Source organism: Emydura macquarii, unplaced genomic scaffold, assembly GCF_026122565.2.
Source record: "Emydura macquarii macquarii isolate MOO-44397 ecotype Brisbane River unplaced genomic scaffold, CSIRO-AGI_Emac_v2 contig_3603, whole genome shotgun sequence".
Lineage (NCBI taxonomy): Eukaryota > Metazoa > Chordata > Testudines > Chelidae > Emydura > Emydura macquarii.
Genome location: NW_027133740.1, coordinates 3,070,405 through 3,091,672, shown reverse-complemented (window position 1 = coordinate 3,091,672; position 21,268 = coordinate 3,070,405). Strand labels below are relative to the sequence as shown.

Sequence of the window (21,268 nt, the reverse complement as noted above, 5' to 3'; positions counted from 1 at the left end):
CCAGTTTCCTCACTGCATGTAGAAACTCATGCTTCTAAACTAGCCTGTTGGGATAATGAATTTCAGTCAGAAAGTCTTACCGCCAATCAGACAGATCAATAATGCTGAGTAGTTTGTCTGAGGAACCTGAAATTCACTTTCTGTTATAAAATGCATTATGTGGCCAAGTCACCAAAGGACGTCCTTGCCTATCTTTTGCAGAATCTCTTCTCCTACGACATAAGCACCACTTCAGGTGGAGTGCCTCCTTTGCCAGCTATATTTCACTGTATTGGCTTTTAACCCAAAGATGTTTAAATTTAGCAAGCAATTTCAGTTTTTCCTTTTCCCACAAACCAAACTGCCTTCATCTGACACCTTTCTGGATTTTTATCAATTCTGGTTTTAATACAAGGTAAAACAGTCTTGTAAATAATCTTTTGTTAGTTGGTCTTGAAAAGATTAATTCTAGCATGGTTTTTCTCTTGGTTAATCTAGTTAAGGATAATCAAATGTCACACTTCAAGATATAAGATGATTGCCTGTGGCTGTCAAAAAGTAATTTATTCTTTCCTTCTTTGAGTCAGAGCACTGCATGGTCAGCCATTTGAATAGTCAGGGGAAGCGGACTTATCTTCCTTTGACACCAGTGGCCTTAAGCATACTTGAATCATATGACTTTGTAGGGCTATGTTCTTCACTTTTACATACCAGACCTGCAGCCCCAAGTGCCCATTTCTGGTCTCATATCACTGGGTCATAGCAGAAGTTTAATTCTTTACTTGCCTTTACCCACTTGGAAAATTTCACATAAACTTTTGGCTTCATGACTGGTGAGGGAATGCAGAGTCTCACAAATAAGTGGTAATAGTAGGAGCACAGATTAGGGGCAGGAAACACTTGGGTGGTGATTTCAAGGATAGGCAGATTCAGTCTTAGGAGAAGAGGGCAAATCCCATCCCAACCACGTGAGTTTATTTCTATATTTCCACAAAAAACTAGAACTAGTTCTGCTTTTAAAATATCACAGACTGGACACTGAGAGTCAGGACACCCGATCTGTCATGACCAATCACACACACCCATGTGACCACTAGTCTGGTTTGGGTAACGTGACAGGGTGTACCAAGCTCAGAGGCCTCCTGCTAGAGGCCTCAGGGTCCTATCACACCCCTCACAAAAAAGAAGCAATAGAGAAGCCCTCCAAGCGGCTTAGAGAGACTATGCATGAGGCAGCCAAATCAGGGAAAAGCTGCAGGGAGCAACCAATGAGAGGGCTGCAGGCCCATATAAAGAGAGCTGCAGTTCAAAATAGTCATTTCCTTAATAGAGCCAGAGGAGTACAGATGGGGCTACAGGCTGGCGGAAGGGAACTGCAGCACCATGGACAGAGAAGTTGCTGACGAGGACCTGGGGAGCAACAGGGAGCTCCTGACTGGCTGCTGGGACTTGCTGTACGCCCTATGGTAAGAGTGACACGTACGTGACGGTGAAGGGGCCTCGAGGAAGTGGCCCAAGAAATGTAGCAGCATTGTGAGTGGTCAAAGGGACTCAGCGGATGGTTGCTATTCACAGGGCCCCTGGGTTGGGACCCAGAATAGTGGACAGGCCTGGGTCCCCCTGATTAGCCACTTGGGAAGTGGCTTGAATATTGAAATTTGACACACCCCTGGAAGGCAACCTGAACTGTTTTTGGCCCAGCTGGAGAGCTGGGGCCAGGAAAGCACAGGGAGGGTAAAGCCATTGCCTCCAGGGAGGAAGCCCTGGGGGAATGGCTTGATACCAGGGCCGGGTAGGGTGACCAGATAACAAGTGTGGAAAAATTGCAACAGGCTATGGTGGGCAATAGGTGTCTATATAAGAAAAAGCCCTGAATATCAGGACAGTCCCATAAAATCGAGACATCTGGTCACCCTAGGGCTGGGGCTTAATAAAGATGGTGAGACTGCTTAAAGACTGAGAGGCATTGCAATAAGTCTCTGTTAAACTGTTTATCCCAGAAGGGGTTTTGTTTTGTTAAGAGCCTGTATGTGTGACTGTGTGTGTGACAGTCTGTGTGTGTGACTTGGCCAGAGGGCTGAGTCACTGAAACTGCCTGAGCAATCACCGACAGGGCTAACCATAGACTGAGAGAGTTGCAGACTCACACCTGCCTAGGGGGCGTTTGCAAGAGGTGAGTCCCACCCTGTTACAGGTAGATATTGTTACAGGTAGATACATGCTGGGTGGGCATGCTTCTCTGATTGCATTTGATTCCCTTGTTTTAATCTCCTCATCGTTTTTATTAACATTAGGATAGTGCCTAGGGGCTCCGGTTCAGACTGGAGCTCTATTGTTACACAAAAGCATAGTGTGGAGAGCAGGGCTGGATTTCCAATTAAGCACAGTAGGCATGTGTCTAGGGGCACTGGCACATAAGGTCTAAATCCAGCCCTGGTTGAGAGAAGCCCCAAAGTGCCTACAGCCTAAATAGACAAATAGTGGGAGGGGCATAGAAGCACGGAGAGGGGAAGTGACTTGCCCAAAGTCATACATCTAGTCAGTGGTAGAGCTGGGAGTAGAGTCTGGATCTCCTAAGCCCCAGTCCAGTTTCGTAGCCTATGGACTATACTGCCCCATAGCACAGATTCTCAGCTGATGTAAAATATCATAGCTCCATTGACTTAATGAACTGCAATTGACTTCCCTTGAAGTCAGTACAGCTAGGACAATTTAAATCAGCTAAGAATCTCCCCCACCCACATCTTTGGAAACAGATGATAATCATTTAATTTTAAATGGACATTGATATGTCAAAGCACCAGTTTTCTCCCTGCCTTGCTCACTCACTCTTTTAAAGTATAATTAAATAGTTTTCTTAATGTTAAAGCTAGCAGCAAAATTCCATTCACAGCCTGTTAAAAAGGCCTTGCGATGAAGAATATGCAATTTGCTTACATTGGTAATCTTGCAAAAAATCTCTGATTTACAGCTCTGGTTCAAACTTCTTTTCTATACCTCACTCATTTAATCTTTTTTAATATTTGAAGCTTTAATCTACTTGCATGTGGAGAAGACATCGATCTATGTTAAACGGATTTGTATCATGCATTATGCTAGGCAATGTGTATAGTTTCTGCAATGTCATCCTGACAGATTGCTTTAAAATATTGTTCACAATATGATTTCCAGAAAATCCCTTTTCAAGACCTTTCTGAAAACAGAGTTTGAAGTATGGTGAGGTAATGAATATAAAATCTGTCACTATATGATCAATTTTCTCCTCCCTTTGACTAGTTTGACTAGAATTGCATCCATATCTGTTAAACTTCTGTGATATTTGAGATTTATAGAAGTCAGCTTTGATTATTCAAACATCATATTCCACTGATCCTCTGAAGTTGTTCAGTGTCCTCTAACATTTGAATAATAGAGGTTGTGGGGGGCAGGTCTACACTGCCAGCAAAATTCAGCGGCAGTCAACAGGAGTTACACAAGCTACGCAGAGTATCTTGCATAACTCCCTTCGACTTCGTTACTTCCCTTTAGCGTGCCATCTCCAGTGTGCTGCGCCAACGGTAAATGCGTTCCCACTGATGCAGCACTACGCCTTTTTGGGAGGTGGTTTTAGTAGATTGACTTCCGGATCGATTGAGTGTGTCTTCACTGCCACTTAATCGATCCAGAAAAATTTATCTGATTGTGGTGAATTTGCCGCAGTGTGTGTGTGTGTGTGTGTGTGAGTGTGTGTGTGTGTGTGTGTGTGTGTGTGTGTGTGTGTGTAAAAAATATAGTCTCCTAAATCCATCTCTGTACCTGGCCTTTTCATAATTGAATTTGTTTGTAAGTAACTTGGACCAAGGAATGGGTCTATTCATGTGTTTGTAACGTGCTATGTAAATCATCTTATGCTAAAGAGTCGAAAAAGCAGTGTCCTGCTCTGTATTAGGGTTAGGCTAGAGTTTGGTGTTTAGGTTTAAGGACTAATCTATACGAGAGTTCAGGTCTGCTGGTGCTGAACCTTTACATCAATTGTGGTAATATAAATATATATATTTTTGGTTCCAAAATAGCAGAAGATCAGCTGTTCCTTATTATTTCATCTTGGGCCACATCTGAAATGAGTCTGGAATATGTGCCATTCCTAACCTGATTTGGTTTTAAGTTTGGGGACTTGAATCTATGTTCCCAAACCAAAACATGAAGGTGGTTTGGTCTGAATTTGTTCAAATCTATCTCTAATCTTTGAAGTCACATGCTAGTGAATCTGAATATGGAGATTTGCTGTTAATGGAATTTAGGGGCTATGCTCATAAATGATCTAATGAAAATCTTATAATGGTTTATATATATTTGTAAAATATACAAATATGGTATAACAATATAATAAATTAGATAAGCCTTATATTGCTATAACTCAGTCAATGCTGGGTCTATCTTCCAACCCTGCTTCTATTAATGTAATAATAGTAGCTCAAAAACAAAACAAAGCAATCTCATTAACTTTTCCTCCTTTTTATTAAAGACAAGTGGCAATTAAAAATGAATAAAAGTAGGTCTATTTTGTCATTAATACTTCTGAGAAATACTGAATTGAACTTTTGGAACCAATTAAACTCTGTTTGAGAAGTAGCTATACACACAATTAGACTGTTTATTTCCTTATTGCTAGAACTACTGCTGTCAAAAGATGCAGCCATTAATATCCATGCCAGTCATCTTATGGTAATTTCTGTAATGTAAATAACAGAATCCTTTATTCAGTTCAATAACTAATAGTAACTTTCTCTGAACAAATGTGGGTAAAAATATTGACATATTTGACAAAGCCGTACAATAAGGTGCTCACTGGGCTTATTTCAGAATGGGGAGGGAGGACATGGGGAATACTGTCCTCAAGAGGAAAGATAGTTTTGTGCTTGACCATGGATTTGAAATTGGAAGATCAGAATTGTACTGCTGTTTTCTTATGTGAATGTGGGCAAGTCCCCTCATAGTTCATGCAGTGCCTAGCATAATATAGGTGCCAGACCAAGGAACTGCAATATAAATGTTAACAGGTTTCCAATTAATACAGGTTTTTATGAGGTTGACATCTTCCCAAGGGTTAGGCTGGGATTTCAGTCACTACCATGTGCGGCTAGATTTGAACTGTAAAGTAAAAGATGAAAGTGTCCATAGCTCATTACCATCCCCTGAGCCATCCAGTCCTCCAGATTTTCCTGTTTTTGTTTTTGCAATTTTTTCTCTCTTCTCTCTTGCATTCCCATTCATGCTGTTGTACAAATCAGCAGTAATCACTACTTTGCATTGCAAGCCATTGCCCTGGGCCCTGTTCATGATCTGATGCACTCTTCCTGAACTCTTAAATCTTGAAATGATAAGCTGGTAAACCCTCTTGTTCCTTTAAATTGAAATTGGGCTGTGCTTATCTGTTCTGTTCTCTTTAGCCTGGTTAGCTCTAATTTTTTATTATTATTTCAAAGTCTGAATGAAAAATTATCCCTTAATCTCCCTAAAAACTTATTAAACCACTGTATGTGATTTTTTTTTTCCATCTTTCAGATTCTGACTGGCTCTTACAGCTGTAAGATTAAAGAATGTGTCCTTAAATGGCTTGTGCCAGGCAAAAGTCAGAGTCTCCCATAAATTATTCTGCTGTGTGGTGTACTTGAATTTAGTATTCATCAACATTGATTTATTCACTGTGGTTGCCCAGAAGAAAGCAGTGTTATGAGCAGGGCAGGAAAGAATGTCCCAGGAGAGCAAGGAATAATCATGCAAGAGCTAGACTCAGTCATCAGCCTTCCTGTTCACCCATGTAGGAGAGTAATGGAAAATAGGCAGCCTTCTTACTCTCCTGCATGGAGAAGACAAGGTTTGCATAAGTCCCTCTGAACTGAAACTGCTGAATTTTGCTTGACTCATGAGCACATGATATGTGTTTGTATCATGGACTAAACACACAGGCAGGTGGAGCCTGCCAATCTTAGCCATATCCATTTAAAATGTAGTTTTCATTCTAACTCTGTTAGATACACAAAATCAGGTAACACGAACTATGCCAATATTAGTTAAAACTATATTATAAGTAAGGAGACTGTGCTAGCTTCTACAGTGTAGAGCAGAACTGTCTTTCCTGCTTTCCTGGATGTAATGGATAGAGACTCTCCTAATTGGTCCTAGTGAATCAAATGGCTTGAGGCAGACTGCGACAGCTGAACCAGGTTAAGGGAGTGATGGGTCAGGATTGCCTGCCAGGGACCACTTGACACCAACCAGCAGCCAGGAGTGAAGGTTGGGTTCCTTTACCACAACAGCTGCCAGGTCCTATTTGATGCCATAGGAAAATCATGCCCTGCACCACAACAAAAGAGACCTTCAGGATAACCCTAGTCAGGGGCGAGTTACTGTAGATTCCTCATGAACATGGCAGCTTTTTCTTTCCAAAGGAGCTAGTGGGGATATTTCTGTCGTCATGATTTTCTCTTTTGCTGCACAGGTTCTCCTGGTAGTGGAGGTAATTCCCTGGGGTCTCCTGAGCAGCTACAGTGCAGGTGGAGTGCCCCAGGAGAGATGGGGAGTTGCTTGGTAACTTCATTTGAAAAATCAGCATTTTTTAAGCTTTCCTCACAGCTGCAAGTTGTAGCGTAAATTAATTTCTCTACCTTGCTATTCGCTTGAAGCCAATAGGGGAGTTCTTGCTTCGATGTTTAAACCATGGTAGTCAGCACATTAGCAAATCATAGCTGTTGAAAATTGGACCATTCTCTGTTTCCACAAGTGGATCTTGTCTAACTTGATTAGAAAGCTCTAGTCAAGGCTTTTTGCCTTTCTGTTCCTGAGGGCCAGCTGCCCTCTACCTCTTCCTCACTCACCCCTGCCTAAAGCTTCTCTTCAGCTCACTTTCCATCCCTTATCTGAGCTCCAGCACTATCTGCACCATCTTCTGCCTCTTCCTTTTCAAAACACACAAATAAATTAAATGTTCTGAATGACTTTTTTCCCCAGATGTTTGCTATCACTGCTCTTGTCCTTCCTGCCATTCCTTGCTATGTCTGATTAAGGCCTTGATCCTGCAACACACTCCAGTGGGTGTTTCCCTGTACCCATGCAGAGCCCCAGTGATTCAGGAATAGCCTCTCCTAGGCACAGGAATCTACTCACCTGGAGTCAACTACAGGAGGAGGGGCTTAGAACAGCATCGTTTCAGCTGCTTGTCAGGCTTTCTGTGCCCACTGATGGAGTAGTAGCAGGGAAAGGAAGAAGAAAGATTTGCCCCTAAGTTAAAATAGTATGATTTCATAACCTCTGGGCTTGTCTGATATCACCCTCAGAAGGACCTTACCTTTTAGAATTCAAGTGGTTTATGCTTCACTTGTGGGAAATGCCTGTTTTGTCTTTTAGAGTTGCCTCATGCACTTATTTAAGTTATTACTTCCATTATCCATTTGTATCTCCCATGAGCTCTTTTAGCTGAGCAGAGTTTCACAGGGTGTACTAGAGAATCACATGGCCAGCTCTGGGTTAGGATGCCAATGGAAATCTTCCATACTACTAGAGGATTTTTAGGGAAGTACAGTGCCCTATGTTATCCTCATTTTTCTCATGAGGACAGTGGAGAGCATTGATAGCTAACAAGTCATATAATAGACATTGATTTACGCCTTGGTAATATTCACTGCAGTGATACCTTAAAAAATTAATGGAACACAGTTAAGGTGAAAGCATGGGTCAAATGCAACACTATATGGTGCTGCAGAGTAGTTGGGGTATTGAAATCACAATTTTCTGTAATGGCTTAAAGTTATATTTGTTAGATGCCTGGCTTTGTTAATCTGACACAATTTGGGTATTAATTCTTTATCTCAGTTTAAAAGTTTGTATAGCTAATGTGTGTGAACTAGAGAATGGCTTCTGTTCAACATGAGGTTTAAAAAAAACCAACAAGAACCGAGGCCTGGTCTACACTGCTGGCGAAATTCGGCGACAGTCAACAGGAGTTACGCGAGCTATGCAGAGTAGCTTGCGTAACTCCCGTTGACTTCGTAATTTCCGTTTAGCATGCCATCCCCACTGCACTGCGCCGACGGGAAATGTGTACCCATCGATGCAGCACTATGCTTTTTGGGGAGGTGGTTTTATTAAATCGACTTCCGGATCAATTGAGCATGTCTTCACTGCCGCTTAATTGAACCAGAAAAATTGATCTAATGGTGTCGAATTTGCCGCCATCAGTGTAGACATAGCCTCAGAGAGAGGACCTGAAATCACACTGTTCATCAGTCAATCAGAATTACCCTCTGAGAATCCATGAATTGCATCAGATCCTTGGCTGCTGAAAAATCCCCTTTGTGCCATTTAAAGCTGCCTTAAGGCATCAGTTCAGGATTCCTCTGTCACAGAGAACCCTTACTCAGGCTACAGCTACACTGACGGCGGCAAAGTGAAGACCACCTTCACAAGTGGTGTAGCGTTGCGTCGATAGGAATGCGGTTCCCGTCGGCGCAGTGCAGTGAAGATGGCACGCAGAAGAGAAACAGAGAAGTCGACAGGAGTTATGCAAGTTTTTTGCATAGCTTGCGTAACTCTCGTCGACTGCCGCCGAATCTCGGAGGTAAGTGTAGACAGGGTCTCAGTTTCCCTAAGTGTAAAGAACACATCCTGGTCCTTAGTTTTTAAAACAAGTGAAATGCAGATAGTTGAAATGAAAAAAGTTGCTATTATGCTGCAGAATTTCTGCTACACAAACATGCATGTACTTTTGGTTTTTTTGGTCTCCGTCATTATATTTAACAGTTGACTCCATCTAATCATTAGCTGGATTGTGAAATCTATTCCTTTCATGTCTTCAGTAAGTCCTGTTTAAACAGTTTCAGTTCCTCAGAGAAAGCTTTTGAATATGCATGACACCCTTCAGCATAATAACTAGGAAGTCATTTTATGTTACATCTCATTAGCAAAATAAAGTATCAAAACAGGCTTCTCATAGATGTAGCTTTTCAGTTAGTTCAGGCAAATAATTCATCCTCCATTCCCACAGACGTAAACACCTATTCCTGAATATTTGACTGTAGATGACACACTAGACTCATTTTAATTGCATTTAAATATGATTCATCCCGAGGAGTGCTAGACCTACTATGGGCCAGGTCCTAGGGAAGAAACCAAAGCTTGAGTCAAAGAGCTTTGTTTTGTATGCATCTGCTTTGTGGGATGGAATGCTTAGTCCCAGCTGGCAGTAGGTAGCATGCAGCACAGCTGCAGCTCATAGTAAGCGGGGAATGAACAAGCCGCCCCATTTGTAGCTCCCCACAAAGCAGGCATTGGAGCCATAACATATGAGGCCAGTGGATCTTTTCCTCAGTATGCTACTTCTCCTTCTTTCACAGTCTGTTGCTCAGAGTCACCACAGAGCTCTGCTCCATGGGGAGCGGGGTGTGCTGAGTTCCCCTGTGTAGATGATCAGCAGCATTGGCCACCAGTCAGTGGAAACTCTCAGTTCTGGGCATAAGTAGGCACTGTATTTGGGCCTATATGCCTGTTATATGACTGTTTTTTAAATATGATTTATATCATGCCAAGTGGTATCAGGCACTTCCATATATACAGGAATAACTTTTCCATCAATGGGATGGAAAGCAACATTACACAACAACAATTCAAGATAGGAAGCGAGGTAGAATGCATCCTATCCATTTGAAACTGCAGGGGGAAATTAGGGAGGCAACAAGTATTTACCGAGATGACAATTTATCAAGGATACAGGTTAAATTTTTTCCTTTGGTGAGATCAAGTGGTGTGTTTCAAAAGGGGGTAAATATAATTGTTTTATGTCTCCTCAGAATGGCGGTACTTCTAGCTGCACAGAGCTTCCTAGTACCTTGCTGGTCCCTTGCTTTAGGACTGACTGAGAAACAAGAGTGAGTGCCCACCTACTAACCCCCAGCACCACTTCTTATGGCAGGTCATCGTGCAAGCAACACCATCTCTGTCTGTCCAAGACAACGTTAAGGTCCCCCTGCTCACCATCTTTGATGCAATCCATCCATCACTTCCTTGACTTTCCTTGGTGTCTTTCCTATCATCCTCTCCTGCTATGCTATCTTCACGAGATTCCCTTCATTCATCTTCTTCATGTGTCTGAATCAGCAAAATCGTACTTCCTGGATTTTGTCAACCATATCTCTGCCTTTGACTTCCATCCTAATTCCTTTTGTTTCAATAACTATCTCTTCGTGTAAGTCCTCTCATGGCATGAGATCATCTCATTTCAAATACCTGTAGGCGTTGAACCTGATGTCTCTTTACCTTACATGTTTCTGCATTTTACAGCATTTCAGGGTACACCATTGTTCTATACAGTTGGGCTTTTAGTCCTAGTGACATATGATTGTCATACACAACCCCTGAGATGTTGTTCCTCACTCTTCTAGCACTCCCCACCTTGGACTGTATCTCACGTTCAAGCTTGCCCAGCCACCAAGGTATGTGAACTGGTCAGTCTGGTTTAGTTTCACTCCATCAATATCTATGTTCAAGTCCTCTGTGACACCTCTAGTGAGCCACATGACCTCAGTCTTAGTCATGCACATTTTCATCCAGTGCCGGCACAGCTGGTCATACTACTGGTTTACTATTTCCCTTAGGTTGTCTCTTGAGGATGCATTTATTGCTATGTCATCTGCATATGTTAGCTTCTTACCTTTTTCCATTGGGATCTTCCTGCTGCCATAGTCCATCAATATGATAAACCGCAGCAGACTTAGGGCTTGTTCCAAAACATTCCAACGTATCGTTGTTTTAGATGATCTGTATAGTGCATTCACCATAGTTATTATATGCTCAGATACTCCATATTTCCTCATCACTGGTGCAAGCATCCTTTTGTCCACTTCATTGTATGCCTTTCCTAGGTCTGTAGAAGGCCCAGAAGCAATGCTGTTGGAATTCTAACAGCTTGTCTATCCCTTGCTGAATTATAAACATGGCATTTGTATCTCCCCGTCCTTTCCTAAAGCAGAACTGCTCTTGTTCGAGGCGGAGTTCTACCATTCTCCTAATCCTAGAATCTAGGTTACATTCTAGTATCTTCATCTTATGTGACAATAACTTTATACCTCAATAGTTTCCACATTCATGGATTCTTCCCTTCTTATGAATTGGGACCAGGATAAACTTGCACCTATCTTGAGGAATTCTATTGTTGAATTCCTGGTCTGCATTTCTCACCACCTCCTCTGTTATGTCAGGCTCAGGCACCACATTAGGATCACATGTTGACAACTTTGTCCTAACCAGGTTTGCCTCATTTAGGAGACTCTCAAAGTATTGTTTCCATCACTCCTTCGCTTGTTCAGGTGTTACTAGCAGTCTCCCCTGATCCTCCATTACAAATGGTGTTATGATATCATCCTCCTTTCCTTTGCATCTCATATTTGGAATGCTATATACCTTTTTGCCAGCCATCTGTGGGTTGCTCAGCATACAAATTGTCTAGGCCACATTCTCTTTGGCCTTCTTCACTGTCTGCTTGGCAGCTTGCTTTGCTTCTTTGTACTGATTTTCATTTACACTTGATGGATTTGTTTTTCTTTACGCAGCATTTTCTTGCTTCAGATAACTACTTGCACTTTGGTCAGTCCACCACCACCACCACCACCAACACTCCTTCCTCTCTCTCTCTCTTTCTCTGCCCACTCTCTTGGTTTTTTCTTATCTGCATCATCCACATTTCTCTTCCACCACCACAAGCTGTGTTGTTTTGAGGTGGTTTCACTGCCAAATCTGCTTCTGGACACTTATGCTGTTCTTCTTGCACAAACTTCTTTACTGCACTTCCCATATTTTAATCATGTTTCTTTTGAACTTTAGTTTCCTCCTTGTCCAACACCATATCACAAACTTTGCCAAATGTGACTTGTGTTGAAGCGCTACCATCTTGATAGATATCTCTTTGGGAGTACATAACTAGACTCCACTGAGACTTCCTCACTGACAAAATATCAATCTTGCTTTTGTTTTCACTGCTGATGTACATAACCAAAGTAGCACTTTCCCCTCCTCATTCATAGTGCCTAGGATATATTTTCCTAAACACATTTCATGCCCTCTGGTTTTTGCCTGTGTGTGCATTCAGATCACCCAGCAGTTCCTGAGAGGCTGCTGTGACTACAAGTCTTGGAGGAAACGCTCCTTCTCTTCTTCATGGCCTTGCTTACATACGTACACTGATATCGCAGATGATGCATTCTTTAACTTGAACTCATCAGCCTGTCACTTACCCTCAAACTTCAAACACCATCTTACTCAGCTCTCCTCTCATTACCACCTCAGCTCTATTAGTCCCCTTTTTGTCACCATGTAAAAGAGTTTGCATTCTTAGCCCAACTCCTTTGTTGCATTCCCTGTCCATTGTCTTTCCTGTAGACACACAACATCAATACCTCTTTTTACCATCCTATCAGCTACTTTCCTACCTTTACCCTATCACTGCACTACATCGGACTATTTGTTCTGACTGTTAGTGCCATGACCTTAGAGGACAGTTCAGATGTTGGCCTTCAGAAATCCTATTGGCCCTGGGCTGTCAGGATTGAGGCAGGCAAATTTCTGGCATGGGGCTGAAATGTTTTCCTGCTGTTAACTGTAGTCCCTGGCGGAGAAGTATTCAGGCCAGTCTCACTCCTCCTTCTAACCGGTATCTACTACTGCCCTTTGGTAACTTGCCATAAAAAAGAAAACTGCTTGCACCGAGGCAGTCACCTTGCTTCAATAAGAACTATAGTTATCAGTTGGCATACCTGACATATACAACGAGGGAGCCTTTCCCTAGTGACAATAGGTATATGCCCACTCACTTCCCACCTTATTGCTATAGGTCTGGTGGACTGCCAATGGGAAGTACCAATGTTGCCGCTACCGAACACCAAGCTACATTTAACCCATATATGGGGATCTGAGATAGGCTGCCCTCTCAGGAAAAAGGCCCCTGCCTGCCCTGAGCAATCTGGTTATTCTTAAAGGGACCAGATACCCACCTTTCACACCCCCACTTTCAGTAGAACACCCTCCATCACATGAAGGTGAGTGATGGGGGGATTTTAGCTGTCAGAAGGTTTTATGGGCATCTTGTAGGTGTTGGGCACTAATCCTGAATCCCATCCCAGCCAGGAAGTGATTTTAGCCTGAACCTGTTTATTTGTAGGGTCCAATGGGAACACAAGAGAAGGTGCTATGGCTAATGTAAATATTTGATCATCAGCAAAAATGATGGAGCTTGAATGACTTATCTCAAGATATTAAATAACATCTGTGACCATAGTTATAACTTCCTAAAACAAATCTCATAAAATCATCCAGTGCAAACATCTTTTTTCATTGCATTTTTGGTACCAAAGGTACTGTAAGGAACAGAAATGGTGTCAGCCGATGGTCTCTGTATGATTGCTTTGGTATCAAAAGTCTTTAACCCATAGAGGAGGGAATGTAGGAAAAAACGAAGTGCATGATGTGAAAGGAAAGAATTGGGGTTCCAATGTGACACAGCTCTGGACAGAGCTCTTGTCTCACTTCTCAAGTGACTTTCATTTCTCCAAGAAACTGCTATGTAACACTGATGCTCCTTGTTTTATAGTGTGTTTATGCCTGCAAAAAAATAAATAGAGATAGATGGGTCCTAAATCAAATGTCTCAATATTTTGGCCAATAAGTATTCTTATGTAACTTGTATTGTCTGTAGAGCTGAATTCATCCAGTAAATACAAGTTGGGAAGTTTGTAAGCAGAGCTGGGCAAAATATTCTCCTTGAATGTAAACACCCTTCACACTGAGGGTTTTGTTGCAATCACAAACTTCAGCCCGCTCTTCCACATGGGTGGCAGGTGTTCACATACACCTTTCTCCCCATGTATTCTAAGAGGCCCCTTTGTTAGTTTTAGGGGATTTCCCAGAGTGTCTGAGTCCTGTTGAGTGGTCCTGGGGCTTGGTAAGTGAAAGAATAGCTTCAGGGTTCTTCTGGAGGTTTGAGTTAAATCTAAACTAATCTTCAGGATTTTTATGGTTTGCTTTCAGCCCCTGTGAACCAAACTGCCGGGCTCCATGCACAACCCCTGTCAGGATGCAAACCCTACAGGGCTTGTACTGCTCTAACTGCAAACCTTGTATACAGATTTCTCTGCTACGTGTACTGGTACTTAGCTGGGCAATCTATACATGTCGTAGTGGTCTGACATCTATCAAGCAGGTGAGAAATGTTCCCTCTTCAGATGAATCAGTTTCTCAAGTCTTTTGTTCCTATGAAACTTGCACAGCTCTAAGCAGCAGGTGGAAATAAGGAACAGCTGTGACTTTATCACACAACCCTTTAAGGAATCATCAGGGTAGCTGATTGGTAACTTGCAAATACTGGTTGCAGAGTGCCCAGTACAGCAGAGTTTTAGGGGGTTAAACAAAGGGGGCACCCAGTTACACTAAATGTTATCTGCCTATGTTCAGTGTTTTTATAAATTAGAGAAGGGGTAAGGTTGTGTTGTTATGACCTGGATTAGGTCTAATTTGGGTTTTGGATTCAAGGCTGAATAATTTTAATTGGTGTGCCGGTAGCGCCAATCAAAGATCAGGTCCATATTGTGCTGCCTGGCACCTAGATTGGCTGTTCAGCCTCTAAGTCAAAATGGACAACAAGACAGGGGTTGGTGGTAGGAAGAGGTTACTAAATGATCAGAATTTAGCAGATAAAGAGAAGGTTTAGTATTTGGATATGAATTCAATGCACTGATATTCTGTGAACTGATCTCCTGCAAGACCTCAACTGCATGTGCACCAGAAGCAGGAAACTGACCATTCCTGGGCTTGGATCTGACATGGAACCAAATCTCTAGGTGTGGGTTTGGATCTTGGGATTCAGCTCTCGCCCTTCTAATACCATATCCAAAGGGAGTTGAATTGGCGATTCCAGTTTTGATCCATCTCTAGTATAAACGGTTTGATTTATTCAGTGAAATGCTTTCTCTCCCTTCATTGATGAAATCACTCAGGACTCATCTGCACGTGGGCTGTTTTATTTATCTGTATTGTGAGGCCCAGCAGAGATGCAGACCCTATTGAACTAGCCACTGTGTAAGCACAGTGAGAAACTGTCCCTGCATGAAGAGGTTACAATCTAAACAGAGAGAGGCTGGGAGGGGAATTGCAAACAAACCAGTCCTTTGAAATTGGGAGGGCAACTGGTAATGTGGGATAGGCCCACCTGATCGTAACAGCTGATTCTTGCTTGTGCTCCAAAAGGCAAAAGTCTCTGATCCCTGAGGATATTCTTGTGGGGGAAGGAGGTAAGATGAATGTTTTCCAACTCTGGTGGGTGGGGAAGTGTAGGTGGGTAAATAAAGTGTAAGGCTAGAGAGGAAACGGGTGTGAGAGCTAGGACTCCTAAGTTCTAGTTTCTAACTCACTGTAACAACCTTAATCTGTCTGCCTTCCCCATCTGCAAAATGAGAATCAAAACCTTACCTGCTGCCCGGGCCTGTTTTGCGGGTGAACTGGTTAATGTTTGTACAGTGTTTTGAACATACCAAAGTGTTCTCTAATTTCAGAAAGGCCATTGGGGTGATTTAAAATGATCTCACTGATGTGTGTTCTGCCAGTATCACCTGGGCCAGAAAATTCCATCTTGTGATTATGCTCTGGGGAAATCTTTCCATAGATATATCTGCCAAAAGGAACTAGGGCTGCAGCAACCTACTACTTCTGCCCAGCTACTGCAGCAAGGGACTAAAGAGGTTTGGGGCTGGGATCCAATGGTTAGTGTAGGATGGCGGGGTGGAGTCTCTCTGTGGCACTTTGTGCTTCTCTGCCCCAGGGGTGCTGAAACAATTTGTAGAGTGGGGTTGCTGAGAGCCATTGAATCAAATTGTAAACCCTGTATATGATGGAAACCACTTCAAGCCAGGGGGTGTGGCAGCAGCCGCAGCACCTCTTGTTTCAGCAGCTCTGCTCCTCCACCCCACCCCTCCACTCTGAAAGGTATCCTTTGACCTGATGGAGTCAATTTGAGATTTGCTATTGTAAGGACTTAAGGATTTGATTTAATACTTTAAAAATACGGGCTCTTGTTCCTTTCGCCTTAACTTTTATGTAGTACACACCTGTACATAGAGTTCTGGTGATACCCAAGGGGTAGGTCTTCAGAATTGTGCTCTGATAAGGGGAGTCATGTGGCTAAAATCCAGCAAATCCAATTTCAAGATGTGTGGTGACAGCATTTTTCAGAATGATTGCGAGAAGCTGAAGGAACATGTAAACCTAACATCCCAGGAGGATGGTCTTGATTGGAATTGCAATGAGATCATGGACCATTGACCAGAAAGCTCTTTCAGTATCCTACGCCATTTCATAACCAAAGGAGGATTTTTTGTATATATGTATCCAGCCAAAGGAAAAAAATTAGTGTGTTAATTCTGTCTCCTTTAGAAAAATACAGGACCACTTCAAATCAGGTGTAATGCATAGCAAAAGGTTTTTCTATATCCCTCAGCATGTGGCCAGAAGGCAAAGCGCTATCTAGCTGGGAACCCTCCAGAACTATGGTGGGAAGGTATTAAGCTTTAATAATGAAGCAGTACAATGCAGATTAGTCCCTAATGTTAACACTGGCACCTAAAGAATTTTTTTTCAGCTGCTTCTACGCTTGCTAAAATGTGTGATATGGATCAAAGATATACTTCAACTTATCCTCAGAAAGTGCTGGGGAGAAACACGCTCTGAGCAAATGACCTCCATCATCTATCTGCTCTTCCAAATGTTCATATATAACCTATATGAATTCTATTACAGGCTATTAATTCTCCATAGATGCTCCTTAGCCTTCCTCTAATAAGGGACATATATGGAAAAGTCAAGCTGTTCCAAATAAACACAAATGAATTACCATGAGCTCTATATAACTTGCCGTAGTTGGTCTGGGGTTATGGTACTCTTATAGTGATTAAAGATCTTCAGACTCCATTCTTGCTGTAGTGCTGTAAATGATGGATTTTTCGCCATAATGAAAAGAGCCCTTGCAGCCCCTTTGGAGTGAGTTGTTCTATTTTTACATTTTGCTATTGGAGAATGAGCAAAGATAGGCCACTATGTCTTCCTTTAACCAGCCAGAACAGAAGTGTCATGTAAGCTGGCCATCATTCAAGCATGAGCATTGTTAAACTGTTGTTGGGAACAGATTCAGAAGTCAGTCTTACCCTTTATATCTTTTCTTCAGGGGAATATGTTTCACTTGCTTGAGATTCGTTAGCAAAGATAATCTAATGCTCTCCAGCTAATCATTATTTTTAGAACTTGGGAAACCTGGGCTATATTACTTACTCAACTACTGATGGGGATGTGTGATCTTAGGTAAATTACTTAGGGTTAGATTGTGACTTGGACTGCAAGCTTAAATGGCCATGGTATACAGCAATACAGTCAGTTACATTAGTGGATTTTTCACATGCAATCCTGTGTTTATGGAGTTAGAAATGCAAGAGCTTTTGTGTAATAAGTTTGTCATTCTTATCTTTTCAGTTCAGGATTCAGAATGCTTCCCTGTCCCCAAAAGAGGTATTTTACCAAAACGGGGAAGAGAATTGCCATTCCTGAAACTAAGAAAATAAACTGGACACATCAGTAGATAAATTGCCTTGTTCTGTTCATTCCCTCTGAAGCGTCTGGCACCAGCCACTGTCAGAAGACAGGATACTGGATTAGATGGACCACTGGTCTGATCTAATATGGCTATTCTCTTGTTCTTATAAACAAGAAGGGAAAAAGTGCTACTTTACAGAATTTCTTCACAGATCACAATGAAATCAAAGAACACAGATCCAGTTTTTCCCACCTCTTCAAAAGTCACCTTTAAGTTTCCCCTGAAATCATTGATTCTATTTGCTTGGCGCTACAGTGCATTCAGCTCATACTTCACATCTCCTAAATGTCTCCATGAAAAGCAAAGCTAGGATTGGATAAAAATAAATAGATCTACAACCCTGTATATTGGACTAAGATAGCTTTGACCTTATTTGTTTTATGGTACAAAGCCTTGTTGCGAGCTAGTGTCATCTAGAATAGACAACATGAAAGAGTTTCCAGGCACCAACTACCTGAAGGCAAGAAGGAAACGTGTATAAATTAGAATCCTAAAAAGGATTCACCATGATGCAGTTTTCTTTAAAAATGAGAAAAGGAATCTCCATGTGAACTGAATCTATTTCTAAAAACTCACACTGATCCCCAAGGATTCTCAGCATGCAGCTGGTTCTCTGAATACAACACTCACTTGTGATTGGACTGGTTCTCCTAAAATGGTTCCAGAGACTTACAAATGAATAGCTGGCAGAGGACAATGGGACAATGGTGATAGATAATTGGATCAAGTAACTAGACTATCCCTGGTGGGAATAGCTCTCTCCATTCTATACATTTGCGTTGGGGGGGGGTCTTTTGTTTTTTCTGCATTTTGTTTTTCCACACATTCCCTTCTCACGTTTTAAAGCTGTAGGTAATGCAAAATAAATAAATAAAAAATAAAAACCCAAGGAAAGAAATCGGGACATTAAAACTGAAGGAAATGTTTGGTCTGATCCTGTAAGGTGCTGAGCATTCCTATGAGATGCTGATCACTCTCTGCTGTCATTGTCCTCAACAACTGGCAAGTTCAGAGGCCTTTAAAGAGACAAGAGCCTGGATCATACAGACTTTTACATATATAATTTCCCAGTGGGAAAACTCCATGTGCGTAAAGTTAGTATAAATGTTTGCAGCTAACAGAATGTTAAGAACCATTAGGAAAGGGATAAATAATAAGACAGAAAATATCATGTTGCCTCTTTATAAATCCATGGTATGGCCACATCTTGACTATTGTGCGTAGATTTGGTTGCCCCGTCTCAGAAAAGATATATTAGAATTGGAAAAGGTATAGATAAGGGTAACAAAAATGATTAGGTGTATGGAACAGCTTCTATATGAGGAGAGATTAAAAAGAGTGGGACTTTTCAGCTTGGAAAAGAGATGACTAAGAGGGGATATGATAGAGCTCTATAAAATCTTGACTGGTATGGAGAAAGTGAATAAGGAAATTGTATTTACTCCTTCATATAACACAAGAATTAGGGGTTAGCCAATGAAATTAATAGGCAGCAGGTTTAAAACAAACGAAAGGAAGTACTATTTCACACAACGCACAGTCAACTTGTGGAACTCGTTGCCAGAGGATGGTGTGAAGGCCAGAAATATAACAGAGTTCAGAAAAAAGCTAGATAAGTTCATGGAGGATAGCTCCATCAATGGCTATAAGCCAAGGATGATCAGGGATGCAACACCATTCTCTGAGTGTCCCTAGTTTCTGTTTGCCAGAAGCTGGGAATGGATGATAAAATGGATTACTTGATGATTACCTGTTCTGTTCATTCCCTCTGAAGCACCTGACATTGAATACTGGGCTAGATTGATCCAACCCAGTATGGGCATTCTTATGTTCAGGATTGGCTCCTATGTGCTGTATTATTGTCAATCACCAGCACAAAAACAGCTGAGATAATGCAGGTTGATTCTTATTTGGGAACCTGTTTAAAGTTTTTGTTTTCATAGCATCCTAAATAACTCCATGGAAGACCAAAAGGCTGTGATGGTTCTAAAGCAGCTTACCACTTAGTCTGTTTTTTTCTTGATAGATTCTTTTAAACAATTGATACATTTTTTCATGCTTTTGGCTGACATAATTAGCATAACTGATACATCAAAATCCTAATACACTTCTTGGTAATTGTCCTAGATCCTAAAATTTTGTATTCAGTGTTGTGGTATCCAGTCAGTCCCAAGATATTAGAGAGACAAGGTGGGTGAGGTAATATCTCTTATAGTTGGTCTAAAAATGTGTTGCCTCACCCACCTTGTCTTTCTAAATACTAAAAGGCAAAATTATTTTAATTCACTGTATTATTCAGATGTTTTGACTGATAAAAATGGCCACAGAAGACACCCTATTGGTTTAAGCAGAGTGGTTTGTCAGATCAGTCTAAGCTGAGCAAAAATTATGTTCCCTTTTGCTTTTTGTGGTTTCTATGGAAACATCCTTTGAACTGGTTTGAAGGAAAGATATTTTAAAATAGAACAATAAAGGTGTTGCTTATATATGCAAAGTAAATATCCTTATGCATTTTTGTTTGCATTTTTGCATTTTATATTTGCATTTTTGTTTGGAAATGAAAATGTGATTTCATCATTTAATATTCTCCCCAGACAACCAAAGTTGTCATGGCACAGGGTCCTCAGGGTTTATTTTTGTGCATTTGGCCAGGATATTGGAAAGAGGATGAACATTCCTTCTGTGCAGTGCATCCATTATTTATCTGCTATATCTTACAAAACTAGCTGTATTTTTTTATGTAGCGACTCTGACAGCTTGTACAATGCAAGACACAATTAGAAAGGTATTTTGAAACTACAGCTCAGTTAAGCTATTTAATTCATGAACATAACTGCTCTTTTTCAGGAGTCTGTACTGTGGGTAACATCAGTATATCATTCCTTTCATACTCTGGAGAGGGTTAAAACCACTATCTTCTTCTAATCAACGGCCTGCTCCTGCTCCCATTGTTTCCAAGGGGATCAGCACTGGGTCCAAAATTAACACATTTACATCTTATGGTATGAACAAGTTATCATACTGTATCAAGCTTATTGGGTTGGTTAATCCTATGTAATTGACACTGGCTCTTTCTTCCTATGGACTTTGGGTGTCCTTAAGAAGAAAGAACCATTGTTGCCACCAAGGGATTAATCATATTCCTTGTGCTGCTTCTCAGAGTCTGCCTCTGTTTCCAAGCCTGGAACATCTCTCTCTGGAACTATATTCAGGGGTCTCTCACTCTGAGGCCAGATCTCCTTTTAACTGCATTTTCACCTGCCTTCCTCCGTTATGGCCCACTCAGAACCCTTGAACTCGAAGGGAGATTTGACACTAACTCAATGGAAGCAGATTGGACTGTCAGAGCCTGCTCCAGAGATCGATAAAGTTAAGGAGAAGTCCCTCAGTGATTTCAAGGGGCTGTCTTACCAAGCTTTCTCTTGGAGACCCATTCTCTTCACTCCCTGCCCCCAAGCACTCCATGTACAGAGCTGCATTGAGGCAGCCATTTGCAGGACACAAGAAGTTTAACTGATTCTACAAAATCGAGGAACAATGCAATATATTCTTAACCATCATCTACTGGAACCTTATCTATTAACTATTTTCCTATATACAGATATCAGTTATAAAGTACTCCTGTGCTGT

General features: G+C 41.5%; 1 long non-coding RNA gene across 1 annotated transcript in view; it reads left to right on the top strand.

Moving 5' to 3' along the window:
• Positions 1-17,646, top strand: part of LOC137145623 (uncharacterized) — a 64,564-nt gene extending 46,918 nt beyond the window's left edge. The window contains exons 3-4 of the long non-coding RNA XR_010917691.1: positions 1,310-1,445; positions 17,518-17,646. This is a non-coding gene — a long non-coding RNA (uncharacterized lncRNA). The remainder of the gene's footprint in view (positions 1-1,309; positions 1,446-17,517) is intronic.
• The last annotated feature ends 3,622 nt before the right edge of the window (positions 17,647-21,268 follow it).